Source organism: Mesocricetus auratus, unplaced genomic scaffold (assembly GCF_017639785.1).
Source record: "Mesocricetus auratus isolate SY011 unplaced genomic scaffold, BCM_Maur_2.0 Super-Scaffold_100008, whole genome shotgun sequence".
NCBI classification, from domain to species: domain Eukaryota; kingdom Metazoa; phylum Chordata; class Mammalia; order Rodentia; family Cricetidae; genus Mesocricetus; species Mesocricetus auratus.
The window spans coordinates 65378716-65402436 of record NW_024429192.1 but is presented as its reverse complement, the minus strand read 5'-3'; the positions used below and the strand labels follow the sequence as shown (position 1 = coordinate 65402436).

Below are 23721 nucleotides of genomic sequence, written 5' to 3'. Positions count from 1 at the left end.
TATTTACTTCAAATAAGACCATAACTTTAATGCACTTTTTAGAAGAAGATGAAAATACACTGAAGAACTTTAAAAGCATATTTGAATATCTCATGTCTTACATGAAGTATGTCTAGGTAAAATGATTTTTATTTTTTATGATTTTGAGTAAGGAGAGGGCCTTCCTTTGGTAGATTTTTGAAGACAAGCCATGGCTGACAGATAGAATTCTGTCTTTAACACTGACGGTGGTGTGAACTTGTTCTTTGGAAGAAGTTTCTTTTTTAGAACAATGTAGAATTGGAGGCCTGTTAATCTTAGAAGTGTCATATCCAGTAGACTAAGAGAAGCAGTGGCTAGTTAGCTGCTAGAGCTATGACTAAAAAATGAATAGTAAGTCTTAGTGAAATCTTAGGTTAGGCTCTGCCAACTCATGACCCATGTGGCAAAATGAGACATGAAAAGAATAATGTTTTCAAAGACTCATGGTCAGTCATTGGTGGAGTCCATCCAGAGCACTTACCACATTCCAACCATACCTTTGGTTTTCCATCACAGCCTGAAAGGGAATTATAGGTAAATGCTAAGTTGTAGATATCTGATGCCTGCAATCCTCATATGGAAGCAATCCTCTAACTCAAGTCCATTGTATTTGCAAGTGGTGCTGATGATACTTAACAAAGATGGGTAAATGGAGTCCTCGGGTGGAGACTGTAGTTGTAGTGGTGGCTTCACTAGTAGAGGAAGAGAGATTTCAAGTTAGCAAGCTTTCTCTGTCATGTCATGTCATGTGACATCCAGTGCTACCTTGGGACTCCATCAGCAAGAAGGCCCTCAGCACATGTAGCCTTTTGACCTTGGACCACTCTGCCACCAAACTGTGAGATATAAATTTATTTTCTGTGCAGGTAACCCATTCTGTGGAGAAATGGATTGGTAGTAAGAGATTGCTGAGTGCCACTGGGAACAGCTGCTGACACTGTCATAAAGACAAAGAATTTCCCCATCAGACTCTGTCCCAGCTTGTAGTATCCTTATGAGACCTAGAACTAGATCATTCAGATCCTTCCCTACGCTGACCTCCATTCTGTTTACACACAGGCTGTCCAGATGTTAGAGGAATAGAACAAACACTTGCAGCTGTTATCAGAGAGAGGGTGGAATGCATGAGGTTCTCAAGTTTGGATCCAACACATAAGAACATACTTAGTCTTCACTGCTTTGGAACTTGCTGTCCTCTCCCTCCTTAGCTCTTACCGCTTAGTGTTGAAGCTTGCATCAAGAGAAGCCAAGGGCTTCTGGAGCTAACTTTAGCCCATGACCAAGCCAAGTTGTTCACTTTTCACCCTTCGGGGAATCTCTCTTCATCTCCAGTTCCCCTTCCTTTGTGAGCTATGATTCTTTGTAGTAAGTAAAGTCTAGAAATATGCACGAGTCAGTATTTTGTGGTGAGGGCAGCATGGACTTTGGAATTATGTAATGTCTAGTTTTTATCCCATCTTGGCCATTCACTGACCATGTGATTTCGGGTTGCTTAGGCTGAAGTCTTCCTACCTTGCTTATTTATTGGATTAGATTCTTATTTTGCAGGTGTAGGAATGGGGTACCAGCCATTTTGCAGAGGACAGAGTTAGTCATTTCCATTAGGACACCGCAGTAGTAGATTGAAATGACATTCAAGGGAAATACAGAGAATTATGAAATCTCTCTTTCTTAGAAATATTCAGGAATGGTACAGTTTATAACAGACGTTAAGTGTGGCGCTACTTGCCAGGATAGAAGACCCTCTGTTTTCTCACAGCTAACACAAGCCTTGAATTCCTTTCTTCAAGAAGAGCAATGTAAAAAGCCTGACCTCTAGTGGTCCCTGTCTTTGTATTGGACTGGAGGGGAAAAGGCCAAGAAAATAAAGAAATCAAGGCTTCACTTGTAAACTGAAAACCAATGCTATACATTTCCTAGTTAAATTAGCTGGTAGTTTTGTTTCTGTTGTTTTGTAACCTAAGCCTCCTTGGAAGTTACTCTATAGCTAAGGATGACTTTGAATTCCTGATTCTCCTGCTTCAGCCACCTGGCTTCTGAGATTACAGAGGTGGTTCACCATGCCTGACAAGCTATCTCTTTTTATAGGTAAAGAACTTAGGCCAAATGGCTAGGTTGTTGCCCCAACATCAGCTAATTTGCAGGAAAACTTGAAGTGCAGCATAGAAGTTGGCAGGCACTCTGAGTTCCAGGTCCCATCAGCTTTTAGCACCTGCCACATGGAGTCAGGTTCTGGTTGACAGAGAGAAAGCAGGTAGTCAGTGGGTATGTTTCACTGAGAGTGTTTCCTTACTATTGAGAGTCAAACATCCAAGTGATAGCCAAGACTGCTTTACCCAATGCCTCCCGAGGTCTGGTCCCCCCAGATTTGGTTGCTTTCTTGTTTCTCCCCAAAGGTCTGTGTTCACAGCCATTTCACACAGAAGATCTCTGTCCTCTTGACACCATGTAAACTTTGCCTCAGAGCCAGACGCCAAAATTCAGCTTTGAAGGAGTCAGTGAATATTTGTTCACTTTAGCAAACCAGTCATACATAGTCATTCAAAACCTGGAAGCAGACCCATGTTTAATGCCGTAAGGATTCAAGAGTGCAGGAGCATATGAGAGTTATTACCAGCACTATACTTTGTTTTTCATTTTTTTTACTTCATTTTCTTCAGTTAGCTTACGTAGGATTTAATTTCATCTTGGCGTCTTCAAACAAAATTCATTTTGCTGGTCCTTTCTCCTGTCTTCTCTTTCACTCCCCCCTTCTTTGCACCCTCCCACCCACTACAATCACTTCTGCTTTAATGTCCCTTGGACCCTTCCATTCTTCTATACCTCTCTCCACATCTTGTGGTCTTCTTCCTGGCCGATACACTCTGCACACCCCCGGTCATGCACATATGTGGGATACACTCTATACACCCCTGGTCATGCACATACGTGGAAGCATTCTAAGCTAGGAGGTACATATGTGATAGAACATGCATCTCTCCCCTTTCTGAATCTTGCCTAAAAGTACTTTCCATTGTCATTCATTGCTTGTAAACTTCATGACTACATTTTCCTTAGTAGCCAAATGAGATTCCATTGTGTCTATGAACCTAATTTTCATTGTCTAGTCATCTAGTTCCTTGATGTTGTGCATTGAGCAGGAACAAGCATGGGGTGTAGGTATCTCTGTGCTAGGATATGCAGTTATATGTCCATGAATTATATAGGTAGAGCCATATGGTAATCACGTCTTAATTTTTCAAGAACTCACGTGTTGATTTCTATAACAGCCATACAAAGTTATACTCCTACCAGAAGTGAATAAGGATTTCTCTTTCTCTAAGTCCTTGACAGCATTCATTGCTACTTGATTTTTTTTTATCTTAGCTGTTCAGACTTATGTGAAATGGAATCTCCTGGTAGTTTAAATTTGTATTTTCCTGATGGCCAAGGATGCTGAACATGTTTAAAAAACACTGACCATTTGCGCCTCTTCTTTAGGGGCTACCTCTTCATTTTATAAGCTCAATTATTGATTAGGGTTTTGCTGTCTAATTTTACAGTGTCTTTCCCTATATTCTAGATATCAACTGCTTGTCCGAGTTATGATTGGCAGATATTGTCTCTCATTCTGCAGACTGTAAAGTTTCTGCCATGCAGAACATTTACAATTTCATGCAGTCTCACTTGCTGATTCTTAGGGCTATGTCCTGTGCTATCAGAGTTCTGTTCAGAAAGTTCTAGCCCTTAAGTGTAAATTGAAGTGTATACCTTATGTCTTCCCCTTGTGGTTCAGCATTTCATGTTTTATACTAAGGTGTCTGGGCCACTTTGGACTGATCCATGTGGAGTGAGAGATACAGGTCTCATTTCATCCTCTGCATGTGGAAGAGTTTATCTTTCTTCCTTGTGTATAGTTTTGGTATCTTTATCAGAAACCAAGGTTATCACCAGGCATAGTGGTCCACACCTTTAATCCCAGCTGTGGGGAGGTGGAGACAGGCAGATCTCTGTGAGTTCAAGGCCAACCTGATCTACATAATAAATACCAGGACAGCCAGGGCTATGCTGAGAGACCTCATCTTAAAACAAACAAATAATTGAAACAAAACAATAATAAAAGAAACCAAGGTTACCATAGCTGTGCAGATTTTCCTCTGGTTTCTCTACTGTCCCACTGGTCTACATGACTGCTGTCAGGCCACCATTGTGCTGTTTTTGCCATAGTTTTGACACTTTCTTCTCGTTGTCTATGGGATAATGCATGCTACAGAAACAGCAGTACTGTGCTAAGATGTTCCTGGCAGATTCATATGTAACAAACACACTAAACATTGCTTAGGTGTTTTGTAACAGGGGAGTCATTTCATTGTGATATTTTGGTCAAATATCATTTGGTGGTTACTACTGGTAGTTTATGTAGTCATGAAAATTATAATTATGGATTGTGGCAATAAGGAAAGATGATCACTATAAATATATGAAGTGAAGAAAGTCATAAAATGGAGTGAATGTCCTGGTGACAAACAGAACAAATGAACGTGTGAAATTGCTGAGTTGGATCTTCATCTTCTGCCAAGCCTGCATTTATTTTATGTAATTATTTGAAAACTTCCTATACGAAACAACTTGCCATTTGCTATCTTTGGAATGCTTTGGAATGTCTGGGTCTTGACTTTGAGTTGCCTAAAAACCACTTAATCAGCCCCTAGAGGAGTGAAATTCGTCAAGAGTACACTACTGATGGCCTCAGAGACATGTGTGCTTAAGGTCACCGGGATGTGTAATACAACTTATGAGCAATTTGACTTTGAATAAGTTATTTACCCCTATCATAAGTCTCTTGGCAAACATGATGATCAAAGAAACCGTGCCTGCTGTTTGTTCTGAGCTTTGAATGAGATGAAGGCAGTGCACAGCACAGGTAAGCTCTTACTTAGGTTAGCTGCTAATGTTATAATGAGTTTGAACCTGGACTAGAATTCAGGCTTCATGCCTTGCCCCACAGGAGCAAGTTCTAGCTTATTCCATTGCAGATCTTTCATCTTGCTCCATGCTGGCAGCCCTTGCGTCAGTGAGCATTGGATAAGAAAAGGCAATTCTAATAGTATCAAAGACAAAGTATAAGTCTTGCCTGTCCTGGGGCCAACAGCACACGCTGCTAATACGACCATGTAACAGCACTGTCATGGCACTGATTAAACTGAAAATAGCACTTACCCTTACTCCCCCTTAAAAAGGCTCAAATCCCACAAGTTCCTATGTCCTACCTGAGCTCCTGTTTTTCACTTGGTTTTGACAGCCTCAGTTTCCTTTCCTTTTTTTACATTTACTTAGTATGTGTGTGTGTGTGTGTGTGTGTGTGTGTGTGTGTGTGTGTGTACACACACCATAGTACACCTGTAGAGGTCAGAGGGACACTTTTGTGAGTTGCTTCTCTCCTAACATGGCTTCCAAGGGCTGTCAGTGTTGGCAGCAAGTGCCTTTGGCCAATGAGCCATCTTGCCAGCCCCTCAGGTTTCTTATTGAATGGATGGGACAATTCCCTGTGACAAATCTTTGTGAAGATGTGATATGAGTTGCTGTATGTGAGGGGGACAACAATCCCAGGTGGCAACTATATTTTGAAGTTATTTTCTTTCTGGACACATACAGTCTTTTCTAGGTTCCAGGTAATCTTCTGGAAGCTAAATCAGCATCTATTAGCTTTTCATTGCAGTCCTGTGAGGCAGGCTGTCTTCATTCTCAGAGACTGTATGGGCAGGCTGAGCAGTGCACCCCACATCGTGAAGATGGCAAGTAGTGGCACTGAGGCTGCAGTTGCAACCATCTGGATACAGAGTCCACGAATGACCTGTCTACCAAGTGCTTAGATCTAAAGTCAAGACACAGGCATTCTGGTCTCTGTTCTCCTTCACAAGGTCCAATTCACTCCAATTGGATTCAATCCAATCCAATCCAGTTTAATTCATCTCAAGTGAAGAAACACTTGCTTGAACATTTAGTTTGTGCCATCAGCTGTAATATTTAGTTCTTTCAGAGCTAACAGAGAGGGGCAGGAGCCAGGGATTTAAATTGTAATGAGGAAGAGTAAGTCATCAACAAAAATGCTGTTGGATATGGAATGGGTAAGCTGTCTCCAGAGAAAAGTTAAATCTACATCTTTAAGAGTTAGCAGAAGGAGACTCTGTGAAACCTCACTTGACTGTTTATGGAATGAAATCTTGTCTGTCCAGGAGCAGGTAGTGAATCCCTGGGAAGCATGGGGCCCAGGTGGGCCATGAACTGAAGCAAAGGTATTCTAGTTCCCTGAGAAGCCAAGACTAGCCTGTTGGCCTCAACCTCTTCTGAACTAGTTGAGCCAACAATATTCAGCTGCCATTATAAGCTAAGATAAAACCACTCTGGGGCTTTGCTGTGTAATTTCTTGTTGCCCTATATGGTGGAATATTAGTTGAAGATGTGTTACTTTCATTTATGCTGTGAGCTATTTGTTTAATGATGCAAAAGATGTGTTGCATTCTTTTATGTTGTATTTGTTTAATTCTGTAAAGCTGTATTACTTTGCCTGCCTGAAACACCTGATTGGACTTGCAAATAGCAAGGCAGGAGAGAGAAATAGATGGGGCTGCCAGTCAGAGAGAATAAATAGGAGAAAAGAAGAGGGAGGAGCGAGAGAAGAGGAGAGGGAGACAGGAATGATAGGGGCCAGTCACAAAGTAAGAAGGAGAGAAAGAGATATAGGATATAGAAAGGCAAAAGCTCAGAGCCAATAGGTGGAGGGGATAATTTAAGAAAAACTGGGTAGAAACAAGCCAAGCTAAGTTCGGGCATTCATAAGTAAGAATAAGTCTTTGTGTATTTATTTGGGATCTCGGTGGTGCCCCCCCCCAAAGAATTAAAAAAAACCTGCAGCTACCTACCCCCTGTGCAAACATTTTAAAGAAGGCCTACATACTGGTATGAGATTACTTACGTTTTGACTACTCACACATAAAGAGAGGGTGGGGAGTACATAGCCCAAACAGCTTGTCTTGTTTAGGGCTTTCTGGTTTTCTGTTCCCAGATGTAAAACAGGAGAAGCTGGCTCCATGCGTAAGACATATTCTTGCTTGTTTGGTGTGTAAGACATACTCTTGCCTGGCTCAGTGTGTAAGACATATTCTTGCCTATTCCATGGCCACACTTCATGGAACCTGGAAATGTCTCGTTTGCAAACTGTTCACTTACACAATACCGTCAATGCTACACTAGTAAAGAGACTTGCATATTAAAATGTGAAGCATGTGTAAGTACCTCATAATTAACTGCTGTCTATTTAACCAGACAGCTCTAGCAAGTTAATTTGATGTCTGTTATGAGACTTAATAATTGTCAGTGATTAAAAAAAAACAATTTACTGGTATGATCATTAACTACTCCTAGATTATCTTGTCAAATTGATAATTAAATACCTCAAAAATTCATTACAGAGTCAGTATATTAATAGGAATGTAATTGAGTAATGTTTGCTTATGTAATCTACAGTTTATTACCTGTACACTTATTTATCTTTTCTACTCTTATTAAATCTTCCTGGGAGCCTCTTCAGAATCAATACAAAACCAAGAGTCAATACATGTCTTATCAGATCCACATAGGAACCTTGACTAAGATGCTGGTACCTTATTTTCTGTATGTGGAGGTGGAGAAAAGCTTATTCATATTTCCTCTAGGATTATCACTTGGGAAAGTTTCCTTTCCCTGCCATTTCCCCTTGAGTCTTCCTCCACCCTTCCATCCTTCTCCTTCTCCTCTTTCCCTCTCTAGCCTTCCCTTTGCCCTTCCTTTCCTTGTCACCTCCTACCTTCCTTCTCTCCTTCGCTTCTCTTACCCCTTTTCTTTTTACTCAAGTGTTTAACTGAGTGCTGAAGAAAACACCGAGGTCTGTTGGCATGGTTACTATCAAATGCAGTGAAGGCAAATGCACTAGTTAACTTTCTGTTATTGTAACAAGTATCTGAAATATAGCAACTCGAAAAGAGGATTCACGATTTCTGCTTCATGGATTTAGAGCTCTTAGTCTGTTTGCTTTTGGACCTGTGGCAGGGCAGTATATTATGGTGGGAAGGCATAGCTGAAGAAATTGCTCATCTCTTGGCAGCTGGGAAGCAAAGAAAGGCTAGACTATCATCATGAAAATCTTTCATCACCCTCTAAGAAGACCTTCCACTAGGCCCTGCCTTTTAAAATTCCACTATCTTCTAATAACTAAGATGAGGAGCAAACCTTTAGCACATATGTTTTAGGGAGGACATTCTAGATTTGTACCATAGCACAGAGACTTACTGCAAGCCTAGAGGTTGTTCAAAGACCTAAGGTAGTACAGAGGAAGGAACAGCTATTCAAACCTGCAGTCAGCAAACACTGCCAGCAAATAACCAAGTAGGAATTTCCAAGGGACAGAAAATGTAAGCATGTCATTCTAGGTCTAGTATATGCAGCAGCTTGGAGACCGGGAACAATACTGACTGCCCAGGAGTAAAGTTTATGCCTCACAGTGGCACCTTGGGAGTAAAGTTTATGCCTCACAGTGGCACCTTGGAGGACAGATTTAGCTCTTACAATTATGATGTCCAGTGGTTTGCCCTGACACCCTTGAGGGATAGCTATTCAAATCGTGCTGGGGTTGGCCTCCCTGCCCAGCCTTCTCCTGTTGAATAACAGGAACGGAGTTTGCAGGTTGTACTGGGTTTCTGTTTTGCTGACCCTGTAATGATCTTCAGACATGTCAAGTCACATATATAAATTTTGTGGTTGATCAATAAGATCACAACATATTTCAAACTGTGTATACCCCGAAGAGGTATGCATTGTTTGATTTAGTTATTTCTACAAATCTTCTACTCTGCCTTGGGACAACAGAAATCAAACTCAAGGATGCTTCTGTCACATATCCACCCTGGATGAAACTTAGAAAGGAATGGGCCTTAAATAAGTGACTGAGTTTTCAAGACTCTGCACTGAATCCAACCATTTGTGTCCTTCTTACCTCCCCCCCCCCCATGGCCACTTGAGACATATGTGTGTCAGCTGTAACCATTTTTGTCTCTTGCCAAATGACAATCAGGGTAACAGTCATTGCCTGCCTGGAACTGCCTCTGGTTAGACAGTTGAGTACCTTCTGGCAGAGAGACAGAGAGAGAGAGAGAGAGAGAGAGAGAGAGAGAGAGAGAGAGAGAGAGAGAGAGAGAGAGAGAGAGAGAGAGAGAGAGAGGAGATAAAAGAAAATAAAAAAATCCTTGGGGCTGGGTGTGGAGGCATATACCATGTACATAAGAGACTAGGGATCACAGATTTTAAGATAGCATGAATTCATGGTGAATTCAGGAATAGCCTGGGCTACATAGCATGATCCTGGCTCAGAACACCAAGGATTTTAAGTGCAGAGCTTACCTAGTATAATCAGGGCCCTGAGCTTAATCCCCAGCGTCATAAAGCAATCAAAAAAGAAAACAAACGAAAGCACACTCCAATGTTTAAAACCACGTTGGCTATAGGTATCAAGTGGAGCAATGCTAGAGCCTCTGAAGACTTCACAGTGCCCAGACACCACTTCCACAGACTAACAGGTTGTGTGTGGGGGCAGCTTTCCTATCCTTGAAAATAGGTGTGCATTTCTGATACCAATTGGGATGTCAGAACCAGGCATCCTTAAGCAATATTAACCAGGACCAGCAGTGTTTTCAGTTGATGTTTAAATGACCAAAATGGTCACATTAGATACTCAAATTATACAAGAACAGGGACAGTATGCTCCAGCGACTAAGAAGGTCTGAGGTTGCCAAGTTCTCAGAGCTGAATGTAGAGAGAAGGGAGGAAAATTTATGATAATAAATAAATACAAAGGAGCTGATGGGGGGTACCTTTGTAGAAAGCAGGGTCTTCACAGTGCTATCCCAAGGCATCTTTGGAAACATTTGCACATTTATCTAGGAAATAATTCAGCCTTATTAAAGCTATGGGCCACAATGCTAGATGCCATGTAATTGAGGTGAGATCTGGGCATGAATCTAATTATCTCCCACATGGCCTTCTCTCTGAGTACCTCAGTTTCCTCATGAAAAGTTGGGATAATAGTCCCTACCTAGTTCACTCATCTCAAGCAACTCGTGGGAGGGTCAAATGAGACAATAGACACGAAAGATCTGGCAGACACACATAGATAGATGTGAGGAGTGATATTGTGAGTAGATATAAAAGGTTGGATGTAAGTAGTTCAGAGGAAGGTATTTGAGTACTCACGGTGTACACATCTGGCCTGGATTCCTGGAATTTGACCAACAGGCCAAGAGATTTCTATTCTCTGACAAGTGAAGGCAGTTATCCTAGTGTACTTGACTGGAACACTGTCTGCATCCTTCATTGATCTCTAAGTTCTGTAAGAGCAAGGACCATGACTTTTGTTGCAGTGTGTCACTATTGAAATGTGGCAGGGTTAGAGACCAGCAGGATTCCTAATAAGCCACCATGTGACATTTGGGAAATTGTTGAATCTCATTAAATCATCTTTTCTTATTTGTGGCATGAGGTAACAAACAAAATCTCTTCCGTAGTGGTGTTAAAAGACTGGAGATATAGAATATGCCCAATATGGTACATGGGACATGCTCAAGGAATCCTGGATATTTATTACTATCACCATTGCCAGTGTTTGCTTCACATCTCTGACATCTAGAACATTGAGTATATCATACTATCATAGTGAAGGGATATAAAACAAAGTTCCTATGCCAGAAGACACTTACACCGAATACCATTAAAAAACCAAAAGAGACTAAATTAAAAGGGTTATAGTTGCAATTTTGAGTCCATTTCTATGCTTTATCTTTACCAATAAGAAGAAAATTTGTATCATTCAGGTAGACTGCAATATTAGTACAGAGCTTTAGAGTTTTCTGAAATAATTTTTTAATGTTAGTATTTTATTGCTTCAGGTACCAACCATTGGGAATGTTGTCTTCTTCACAGATAAAGAAGTTGAGATTCTCAGTAGCAAAGGCCCCTTCCTTGCTGAACATCTAGTACAGAGAAGTGCCGGAGTGAGAACTTTGGTCCTCTGTTTACATCTCTTCTGTCTCTGAGGACAGGCCCAAGTCTAGTCCAACCAGAACTTTGATAGTGACAGGAGAATACAAACTGTTAAATGGCCTGGCTGCCCTGACAGCAAGAGATAATACTCGGAGGTAGACATTTCCTATAGTATTCCATTAAGAACTTATCACCTGTGAATTGAAATCTCTGTGAAGCCTGCTAGTGGCCCAGCCTATACTTTGTTTTTAAATCATAATAATTCTAGCATAAGAAATGTGCCTTCATTGTGCTAGGTTTTGCTCATGAGAGTGAAACTGACCCAACCACTCCCTGCTCTGAAGACGGAAACAAGAAACCATGCCAGTCTTTGGACTCACGTCACTTAGGAACACTAGACATTGAAATATAATTCGATCATTGCTCAACTGCATAGGGCTTCTCTGGTCCCAGGAAAGGAAAGCATTTCTCATAAGAAATTCTACCTGCCCTCCTTGGTCATTCCCTCTGAGGACTTGTGAGCAGATTGCAAAGCAGCCTGGTTGTACCCTGGCTCTGGCTCCTGTCCACAGCTTAGACCTGTCTTTTGTTCTTTAGGCACCTTCCTTGTCTCCCTTATAACTTTGATAACATGCCTAAGTCAAAACTGATGTCTTCTGTATTTTCTGCTTTCTCTCCTCATCTGCTCTGGTTTTTCAAGGAACCAACAGACATCGCAGGGAGGTAGAAAAAAGGCATTCTAAGTCTAATGAACTTAGGGTTTGAGAGGAAGAAGGGAGCATAGGAAAAAAAGGGAGAAGAAGGGTGGAAAAGTTGGGTGCCTTCGGAGGCCTCTGAGGAGACAAGTAGGACCTCCTCATTTGGTTGACAAAGGAAGATCATTTGAAATGTGAGTAACAGCCTATAGAAAGGAACCAAAGAAACTTTTTTTATTTTCCAAATCTCAAAAAATGAAGACAATACCCAGCTTGCAAAGTTATTGTGAGCATTGGCAACAGTGCCTGTGAATAACCTGGCCGCTGGCATATAATCAATTAATCGCCAATTGTTATGACAATCCCTTTCCTGTACCCATTTTGTTTTACTGGAAAAAAAGATGGAGTTATCCTTGGATTTTCAAAAAGGTTTAAAATAATTACTAATTATTTTATGTGTATGAGTGTTTTGCCCAAGTGTATATCTGTGTACCATGAACATGCCTGGTGCCTGAGAAGACCAGAAGAGGGCATTAGATCCCCAGGAACTGGAGTTACAAATGAGCTGTGAGCTGCCATGTGGGTGCTGGGAATTGAATTTGGGTTCTCTGGAAGAGCAGCCAGTGCTCTTAACCACTGAGCAATATCTCCAGTCCTTATCCTTGGGTTTTAGAAAAGCCTTTCCTTATATGATGTGGAAAAGTGCCTTTCCATCCCCTAAGAAAATTTCTCAGTGCACCCCTTCTTCTTATGCCTTCCTATTTCTGGCCAAGCCTCAGCACGCTTCCCCCCTTGACTCATAAAGAATTTACCCTAAGCAACTACTTGTTGCACTGACAAATCCCATCCTTGTATGAATTGTCTGCCTGGGTGTCTTCTAAGCTTAATCCTGGGCTTAGTTTGTCTCTTGCACTGGGTTGATAATTCCTTAAATGGGGTGGTGCCATTAGACTCAGAGTTGGAATTTTAGATTTCCGGTACCCATTGGGCATCAGAACAGAGTTAAACTAGTTAACCTCCACTAAAGTACGTATGGAACACTGAACATGATAATGGGACTTCTTAGAACACTTAGGATTTTCAAAAGAGACATTACCTGTGGTGGCACATTGCAAACTATAAAACATTAAAGTTGCAATTTTATATTGCATTTGATTTTTGTATTTGTATTAATCAGGGCTCTCTTGATTTCAGTTAAGGGAAGTCCTGTGCCAACTTGGCTACATGAAATCCTTTTGGTCACATCACTGAATGATTGCAACATGTATCAAATAGGAGAACAGTACTATGCTTCTTTCCTACCAGCTTCATTTCTGAAGTAAATTAACTATTAAACATTACTCTTTCCTGGGGTCTCTAAGCAGCCACAGGCTTAGATTCTCAGTTAGATAGATGTAACAAAAACATGGTGGTTTTGTCCAAGTAATTTTGATGAGTGTCTTAGAATTAACTTGTACATGGACTGAACTTGACATGTGTCCATCACTAAGCCATTGTGGCTATGAGGTTATGTACTAATTTGTATGTACTAGTAAGTCAGCATGGACCTACTCCTTGAAGCCCAGAAGATCAAGATCATTCCTTCAGAAACCACATAGATTGAGAATGGATGGTTTCCTAAAGGAAAAGTGAGAATCTATTTCTAGAATATTCTGGAAATCTGCCTTGTCAATCAAAACCCTAAGAGCTTGAAATGGGTAGAGTGGCAGAGTGCTTGCCAAGCATGAATGAGGACCTGGGTTCGATCTCTGTACTACCAAAAGTGTAAGTTTAGGGACTAGAGAGATGGCTGTCGGTAGGTTGTGTACTGAGTAAGCATGAAGACGTGAGTTTGGATGCTCAGAACACATTCACAAAGCTGGGCGTGATGGTGGGTGCCTGTAAACCCAGCCATGGGAGGTACGTAGAGACAGGCTGATCCAAGAAGCTCATTGATCAATCAGCCTACCAAACTGATTAGCATCCGGCTCAGTGAGAGAGCCTGTCTTGGAAAATAAAGGTGGACAGTGATGAAGAAAGAAGCACCCAACACTGACCTCAGGGCTCCAAGTGAATGTGTATGTAAGTGCACCCATATTACCATAGACTTTTGCACGTACCTCACACATACACGACACCCTGCGTAACCTTACACACCTACTGAAGCTGAAAAAGCCAGACACTCTGTTCAGGGCTGCACACAATGGGACAAGGCTGCTATGTATTGTGGCGATCTGTGTCCTGTGAGGCATGCCAAAGACACACCAGGAGATCTAAAGGAAGAAAAACTGGTATTTTCCAAAGCAGAGACGGGCATCTATCGGGAGTCCGACCAACATTGAGTTGCTTTGATGTAGTTGATTTCAAACTGCTTGTAAGATTTCTTATCCTGGCATCGATGAACAAGAGCAACAGAGAACTTTCTGAGGCCATATTTTTAAACAAAGTCTTTTAAAATAAAACACACATTCATTTGAATACCTGTCTAGCAGCGGGAGGGCCTGTCAAGGGTTCATCCAGGGACACGCTTGGTGCTAGGGAGCCAGGCTGCCGGGAGCAGGAAGGGGCAGAGCCCGCAGCCACAGGAGAACATTGTCTCCTGCCAGCTGGGCTGCTCCCTTCTCCCACAGGCCTCAGGCACCAGGTTCCTTGACCTTTGGTGTCTTTTTCTGGGGGCATCATCCGGGTGGGGGAATGCTCATATGAGTCCCCTGCTGGAGCCTTCAGTCTTGGTTCTGTTTTGCTTGGCAGAATCCAGGAAGAAGCTTGGGAGATTTCAGAAATGGATCCTGATTGCGCTGCTGCTGCTGCTGCTGGGAGAAAATGGATGGGGCTAAGGGACAATGGGTCTTCTAGTTGCCTTTACCCCTTTCTCACGCTCCGCATCCGCATCTTCCTTCCAGGCCTCTAACCAATTTTTTTCTCCTTTTTCTCTTTCCTGCACTTGGCCTCCTTCCAGAACGACTGTTCCTGAGGACAGCATTTCTAACCTTATAACTGACAAAGTCCTGGTTGAGGGACTTACACGTAAATCCTGTCTTTAAACGTTCACCGTCTCCAACCAAGAGAGGCAGTGTTGACCTCCCTCGACCATGGCCTCATCTGCCTGAGTCTTCAGGGTAAGGCAGCTTCTTGGTGTTCCTAGGATATTTCCTGAAGGAGATTTTTATTTGATGCAGATCTTCAGGATAATAAGCAGGAAAATGCACAGCTGATCCTGGCTGATAAGAGAAGACACGAGCAAAGCCACAAGGTGGGCTCAGTTCTCTGTCCCCTTTGCTAATGGACTGAGGTTCCAAACTCAAGACTTAGGTTGCCTTGCTACCTCCAGATGCATATGAGTTCCCTAACAACACATTAGGAGTAAGAAGAGGGATTGCCTTAGGTGGGCTTGCTGAAGATGAACAAGAGTATAAGGCCTGATACGGAAAGATGAGGTAGAAAACAAAACAAAGCAGTAATGCTACCACAGATCCCCAACAGCCACAGAGTCATAGCAACTCATACCGAGTGTGGAGTCCAGTGACCCTTTAAATTTAGAGTCCTCTAGAATGGCATGCATCATAGAGGCAGTCTACTCTCTCTAAAAGGCTAAATTAGATTCTTTGTACTTTGCTTTAGAATACAGACAAAAGTATAATTGGTTTTAGAAGGAGTTCCATCCCTACTGAATTAAAATAAAGTTTATGCTAAAAGCACAGGACTTTGGCTTTTGGAATGCTCTGTCCTAGAGAAAGAATGATTTCATTTGACTTTCAGTGAACCCTTCAGGTCTGTTCACTTTTCAGTCTCCTCGTTGCTGCTATCCCAATCATATTCCCGAGTGTCCCCCTCCTCCTCCTGTCCCGACTGTGTCTTTTAGGAGCTTTACCCGGGTCTGAATCTGGCACACTGATCTCTGTAGTGCCGCTTCTCATCCAACATGGCAGTGAAGGACACAGAGAACTCTGAGGTGGTGGCTAGGAACATGGGTATTGGTCTTGGCTTCCCACGAAGAGCTAGACATTTTGGAAAAGTCAGGCCTCAGTCTCTGAGAAGCCTCTGTTTTCTCATTGGGAAAATGGGGCTAATGATCCTTATTTATGCGGACATCTCAAAAATCAAAGACACGAGTGGATATTTGTATATTAAGCAGTTGGCTGTGTTGTTAACCCATGCATGGTATTTGTAACCTCTGACCTTCATCCTTTGCATAAGCATCAATCTACTCACCTCTGTCTCTGTCTCTGTCTCTGTCTCTTTCTCTCTGTCTCTCTCTCTCCCTCCTTCTGTGTTCAAAGGTGTGTAATTCTGCTGTCTGTACACATCAGTTCTTTTCCATCTTTAGTATTCAAGTCCTATCCTACAATAAACTACTGCTGACCCCTGACCTTACATTGGTGCCTTTGCTCTGTTACTGATCCCCAGGCTCAGCTTTCAGGCTCTCTTTCCATCAGCGATGGGGAGCACTAGTTACATACTTGGGAGAATACTTTCAGGCAGAGATCTTCTGATGAAGAAGGGTTTGGGGCTGTTAAGATTTCAAAGAAAATGAGCAAAAGAACTGACAAGCTTGCTGTTTAGACTGTAATGTTTTAGTCCCCAGTTCTCTTAAAACAAGGACATCTCAGTCGGCCTTGAAAGTAGTGGTCAAAAAGAGGCAGGGAGGAGGCATAGTATGCTTCTCCTATATGCTAATTACCATTCCAATAACGATAGAGAGTACATTGCATCTGGGAAATGTAATCCAATTGCTATTTGTTTTGTGAGCTTCACGTTCTTCATCTGAACAGTGGGGACAAATTATGTCTGATTCTTAGAGCTGCTAAGGAGGGAAATGAGGTGTCTCATGAGTGTATTTAGGCACAGAGCCTGACCCTGTTAGGGTTACAAAATGATAGGCAACCTAAATCCACCATGGTATGGAGCCAACCCTCTCTACTTTGTTTGGTATTAAGACAGTTCTGGTATAGAACTTTCTGTCTTCTAAGGACAGAAATATCCCTTCCACCTATGAGGACTCTGGGCAAGCAAGGGGTGTGTTCCTGTTTTCTTGGCTTCTCATTCAGTCCCCTAGTGAGGACAGACAGCAGAGGGACACTGTGGTCAGGGAGTGGAGGAGACAGACAAGGCTCTGCGGTTATACACTTATTTATTTCCTTATTTATTACTTTTGCAGCTAACATTTTTACAATCATGTTATTCTGTGGTTTATTTGCAAAAGGCATTGCGAGCCAAGTTTGCTTCAAACTTGCTCTGGGTTTAAAGGTTGCATGGGGGAGCCAGTGAGAGTGGAGGGAAGGGCTGGAGAGCAATTACAAAACATTATATAATTGGTATTTCTGTTAATGTGCCTTTCTTTGTACTTAGGATATGCAAGGCAGATGGAGAGATGGAAATGGTGGGCGATACACAGGCTCCACACATAGCAACATTAGCAGACACTGCAACCTCAGAAATGAAATGCAAAATGACTAGGCTGGGGACAGCCCAGGAGAAAGCTTCCTTTCTGTGCGCCAACACTACATCTTTTGAAAGGCTTTGGGAGAGACTAGAGGTTGATTGTTGAGAGAGAAGTGATGGGTAATGAATTAATTCACAAACATTATTTGGGAGTTTATTGCAAATTAGGTTTTGAAGGTTTCAATAAACACAAAAATCTAGTTTTTATAGATTATTCAAAATGAATCCCAAGAGAAGCTCTCCAAAAGTTGTTTGACTCTTAACTCTTGAGTCTTGTCACCCCAACTCCCAGGTGCTGGAAGAGTCTCCTTGCTAGTGAAGCCCATTTTGACTACATTAAAGTTTATTCTTGTATTATTCCATCTGGTAGCTCCCCAAACCACTTTTCTTTTGTCATTCTTCTTGTAAATATTTATATAAAAAGGTTCTTGCAATGGCAGGATCCTGTATTGGCAGATTGGCGTAAATCAAAGTCTTGATGTGTTTTATGCCATTTATGAACAATTTGGTTAAGTAGATTCCCTCCCCGCTCATTGAAAAAAGTCCTTTAATTTTAATAACACCGTCAAAAACTAAATAGCATCAGAGGGAAGCATAAGCTTACTGCGTAGAGCCCAAGTGGCAATCCCTGGACCACTTCACTCATGATGGCTCATGACTCAAGTTAATGGTTGGCACACAGCTTGCATTTAAAGGCTCCTCACTCCAGCCAGGACAAGGATCTGTAGTATTCTGGGTCATCTAGACAAATAAGAGATTATATAACTGGATCAGAAGATTTGTTCTTCTCCGTTCTCCAGTCTGGGAATGTTCATCCTTGCCCACAGCTTTAACTGACACCTCTCAAAGATAATATAAAATATTTCTGTTTAGCTTTGTCTACTTTTCAAAACCCCATTCCGTAGTCTTAGTTCTTTTAGACTCTTTAAACAAGATTACTACCATTGTCTTTATTCAACAGGATGAAAGCTGGCCTAATCAATCTCCTTCTCGACTTGGGCCTACTCCCGCTTCTGTGAATGGAGTCTTCCATTATCATCCAAGTCTACATCATTCTTCCAAACATATAACCTCTAAGTCTGTTCCCTGTATTCTACACCCCCATATACCTCCAGTACAACGTTTTGTCAAATGCCACTGCTTTTAATATCTCATGATGATTTTGTGTATACATCTTTGTTTCTATCCCTGCTATCATTGCATTATCCCCAGTCTTCTTTACGTAGCACCCATGTACTCATTCAATTAGCTTCTCTATTGACCAGATATCTTTGGAATAGTAAACATTTAGCAGGCATGGGGGGACAGAGAAGTGAACAAGAATGTAAAAGAATTTTCACGTATTCTCATGAGAGAAGTACAGCAAAAGTCTTAATGATGAACTAACTTTGAGTGTGACCATAGGGAAGAAAACCAAGGGAAGTCTCGGTTCTCTCTCTTTTCTGACTCCCAAAGGCTGTGCTGCATGATGCTGATTTATTGAATTACGTAATTTCCTTCTCAAATTCCATCAGTGTCCTTCACTGATATCTATGAATTTCATGTTTAGATTGAGTCACAAAACAATACTTTGGTCAATTATGGTCCATGGATACCACCATGGCTCTATAATTTAATGCCACCTACTGGCCTTGTGGCCATTTTGTTTTACTGAGTACACGCCATGTTATTCCTGAAAAGATAAAGTTATCTAATGATGTCTTCTCAGTATGTTTCCCTGGTATTGGTGATGCTTGACTGCATTCATTCTTCATCTATATGTAGTGTGGCATTTTTTTCATATGGTGCTATTTATTGTGTATTCTAAAATCATTCTCCTCTTTTCTCTTTCTCTCTTCTTATATAACTGTACTTTATTTGGTTAATTGGGAAGTATCTTGATTAATGCAATATCAACACTACTGAGTAGATCTTTCTACTTTTCTTAGGTTTTATTAACACATCTACTAGCTTATTCTCTGTCCTCTAATTCTGCCCATCAAGTAACTGTTCATTCTTCAGACCTCTGGAAGAACATCATTGTAGTAGGAATAATAAAAATCCAGAGACAGATATTAAGGAGGAAAGCTGAAAGATGAGAAAAGCAAGATATCCAAGCCACTAGAGAGTTCTTACCTCTACCAAGGCTCAAAATGGGTGATTCTGTCCTCAGTGGGACTTCAGATTGAATACACTGCACTCCTGTCTTCACCTGCCTTTTACTCCTCTCTAGTGCTAGGATTAAAGGCATGCATCACCATAGCATTTATAGCTAATCACTGTGGCTGTTGGGATTAAAGGTGTGTGCCACCACTGCCTGGCCTTTATGGCTAACTAGTGTGTCTAGCTTTGCACTCTGATCTTCATGCAAGCTTTATCTGTTAGATCATAAATAAAATATCACCACACTTCATAATAGTCAATATCAATTCACCTGCCAATGAACTCCTAAATTTCGTGAGTCTAGACTTAGTTGATCTAAAGTGAGGGCTATAAAGACACTTTGAAGTCAATCCTCTGCTTTCTTTAACACACAATCATAGATACGATTGATCTGTATGGTTCTTGTTGCTCTTTAAGATGCAATCCATAGACTACTACCAACCTGAGATCCTTGGTCAGACGAGACAGCTTCTTGTAGGTGCTGTCTTGTATGTGATCTGGAATGAAAGAGCAGAGTATCGTAGAGCAACAACTCTGTAACAAGGAGCATCTCTCTAGTCCTTCATTGTTTTTATCCAGTCTGTAGATTAGAAAGTCAAGAGCAAAAGAACTGTGCTTTGTCCATACTGCAACGAGACAAATAAGATAATAGGAACATTAGAAAACCAGGTTTCTCTGTCTCTCTGTGTATGTGTGTGTGTGTCTGTGTGTTTGTGTGGTACATGTGCATGCACCTGCGTGTATACGTACACATACCTGGTGTTCATGTGGAGGCCAGAGGTCAATGTTGAGTGCCTTCTTCAGTAACTCTCTATTTTATTTTTTGAGACAAGGTCTCATATTAAGCCTAGCACTTATGGATTGACTGGACTAGTCGGCCAGTGGGCCCTGGAGAGTCACCCAATTCTAACTCCTCAGCATTGAGATTACAGGTATGTTGCAGGGTTCCATTTTTATATAAACATTACAGATACTAACTTGAATCTGCATGCCAGCCTGGCCAGAGCTAAGCCATTTCCCAAGCCCTGAAAATCAGGGTTTGATCATGCAGATTTCCATATTTGGTCTTCTAGCTACAATTAAAATTGCTTAGGGGTAAGATGTTTTACACTGCTATGTTTTAATTCCTTCACATTTACTGCTCTTTCACCGTACTCTTGAAAACTAAAACAAACAGCAACATACCATTTGTAAGAATGCAGAAAGTCTGCTCCAAAGATGCCATTTTTCATCAGAAAACAGACCAAGATGTTGCGCAACATCTGGCCACAGCTGGACTGAGGAAAAGTCTTGGTTCTGAGAAAGACCGAGCATTCCCCTACTGGAAAGACAGGCATCACTGGGAAATATTCAATAAAAAGTTTTGAGACACAGTTTCTCATTCACGGAGGGAGGCTTGCAGGAAGCTGTTTTTCCTCTTAAGGCTTGGCTCCATCTGGAGGGATGCTAGTTAGTGTAATCCAGAACTGATTATTTTGTTGATCGTGTTTCAAAACCCTTACCCTTTAAACACACTCCCAGAATAAATTGAGTGCAATTGGAGTTTTCCAAAGAGTCTTGTAGTTTGAGATTTGAGGGAGGGGATGGTCAGAGAGGGTAAGTGGAGACCTGCCTGAGGACCTAAATGTCAAAAGGCATGGGGGCGGGGAAGGGAACGCAAAGACAGCCCAGCACTAGGCTGGAAAGTCTTGTTGCATGAGTCATCCCACAGGACAAATAAAACCCCACTCATCACTCTGTCTTCCTTGTCTGTAGCAGAGGAGCAAACAGTGGGGCCCTGGAAAAACATCAACTTCTTGTAGCATCTGTAGGTGGGGAAGGGTTCCAAGCCACAGAGAGGGTTGTGAACACAGTTAGTTACTGGGGCTTCAGTTTTTCTCAGCCAAATAGGAAGAACCTCCGAACTGACCTTGGAAAAACATACAGAAGGAAAAAATATTGTAATCTCCCCCTGTGTGTTTGTAGTAAGAGTTTTTAAAAAGGAAGAAAGAAACAAATACATTGCTTTCCAGTTTTCCATGAAGAGTTTGAATGGTTTTGAATCACCGTGGCAGAACCCGTAGTGTGGGGGCTGCAAGGACTTAAGCTTTGCCCCCTCTTAAGGAATACAAGGTCACCTACACAGCACAACCATATTCGTATTAAAGAGCCCAAGGGGAAAAGCATTCTCACCAGTGCTTTCAGTAGAGATGGCAATTAGCATTTTTATGAAGAACATAAACTCTGTGTATCAAAGATGCACTTTTATTGCTCTGAAACTGGCTTGAATAGGCGTCCCGAAAAACGTTTGGCCCTTCTGCTTCTAGGAGGAGGCCAATTAAAACACGGTCTGTCTAACTGCCAGTTCCTACCCACCCTCCAGTGAGACAACAACAATGCTGAGATGGTGGCATTGGCGCCCACAAAAGTGGCTTTTCAGCTAGTGGGCACCTGGAAGGAAAATAATGATTTCTTGGCTCTCTTGGAAATAACACAAATATTAAAAAAAACCCAAAAACTCAAGGTTTATTTTGCTTATTCGTCCTCACCCCAGTTAAGAATTGCATGGTTCAACCGGATGGCTTACCTTGCTGCCAATCATGACAGCTGTTGCTTCCGTTCAGCCCAACGGGGAGCAACAAGACTCAAGGGAAGGTGGGGGGGGGGCAATGGTCTTTGGCTCACTAATACCAGAGGACGGTCCTATGTTGTGACGGCCTTCCAGAAAAATGTCAAGACATTGTAGATGTAGAATTCTCAGCTACCTCTCCAGTACCATGTCTGCCTGCATGCTGTCATGGTGTAGCAGGATGATAATGAACTAAACCTCTGAATGGTAAGCAGCCCCAATTAAATGTTTTCTTTTATAAGAGTTGCCGTGGCCATGGTGTCTCTTCACAGCAATAGAAACCCACACTAAGACACTTGGTATGAAGCAGAATGTTGAAAGTACAATGTCTTCGGATTCTTGGAGCCAGAGGTAAAAGTGAGAGTTTAATTCATTGGTTCTATAACAAGGGAAATGAATGAAGTCTCCATTTTACAGTAAGTAATCATGGACAAGACACGGGTTCATGATTCCATTTTCCATATCACAGCAATGGCACTGACAGGCATGTAAACTGTGATGATAAATGTTTCTTGACTAAAGGAGTTAATATGTCAGGACATAGGGAAGGAGTACACTTTCTGCTGGATGACTTTAGATACTATCTAATAGGGTTTTTTCCTCCCTGGCACCCTTCTATCAAGTTCCTTTTATGTTTCTTGTAAGGTTAAATTCATTTGTGTGACTGCTGCAGTAAGAAGTACCTCTTACAAAGAATCTTCCGTATTCCAGATAAGGAAGTAGACTAACTTCACAGGAAAATTATGAGTGTGATGCTTCGAGGGGGGTCAGTTTTGATGATTTTACCTGACACAAAGGAAGATATCCAGGAAGGAAGCAGTTCTGGGCTTGGGTTAGTAATTTGTCAAAGTCAGTTTCCCGAGATTTTCTTTTTCTTTCCTTCAAGTTTCAAGGCAGCATCTGTAGATCTAGACATCATGTCTTCATAAAACAATGTCTATAGAAAAACAGAAGAGATTTTTTTTGAGACAGGGTTTCTCTGTGTAGCCCTGGCTAGCCTGGAACTTGCTTTGTAGACCTTGAACCCACATAGATCTGCCTGTCTCTGCCTCCAGAGTGCTGGGATTAAAGGTGTGCACCACCACCACTCCACTAGAAGAGACATTTTTTAAGGATGAAAGGACTCCCCTCGTATATCACTCTCTGTAATAGGTGGAAAAGAAAACTCTGAAAGAACAAAGTTGCCATGGCTATTTAGAGCCGTTGTTTGAGCTTGCTAGTACTACTGTAATGTGAGTAACAAAATGTGTGCTTGTAATAACAGTCCCTTTCTTTGATTCTGGATGCTAGAAGCATGAGTCAGGGGCTGCTGAGGTTGACTTCTGAGACGCTGTACATGCTTGCTAATGACTATAAATGGCTGTCTTCTCTGTCTCTTCATATGATCTTTCAACTATGTGTGTCTGTGCCTTAATCTTGTACACTTGTAAAGATATTAGTCCTATTGTATGAAAACACACCCTAGAGACTCCATCCTATTATTCAGAGGTAGTGGGGCTTATGATGTGACCTTGTTTTTAGAGAGTGAGATGGGGATACAGTTCACTCCATAATAGCCATCATGATCAATCCATTGAGATTTGGAATATTGCAGCTTAGGCAACAGTGGGTAACAGGAAAGATGGTGCATGATTGTCATGTATGGTGATGATGTATAGATTCCTACTGGTGATAGTGATACTTTGATGTATATATTGTAGAGGATATCTTAATTTTTCCCAAATGTGACCACGTTTGATGAGGGCAATGTTGGAAAACCAAGAGATCAGGACAACTTACTAGTTC

General features: G+C 41.7%; 1 long non-coding RNA gene across 1 annotated transcript; it reads right to left on the bottom strand.

Annotated features, from left to right (window-relative positions):
• Window positions 1-17326: 17326 nt before the first annotated feature.
• On the bottom strand, window positions 17327-20930 carry LOC110341132. The gene is made up of 3 exons (XR_005878976.1): window positions 20514-20930; window positions 19771-19954; window positions 17327-17927 (listed from the first exon to the last, which is right to left on the bottom strand). It is a non-coding gene; the product is annotated as an uncharacterized LOC110341132 (long non-coding RNA).
• Window positions 20931-23721: the final 2791 nt, after the last annotated feature.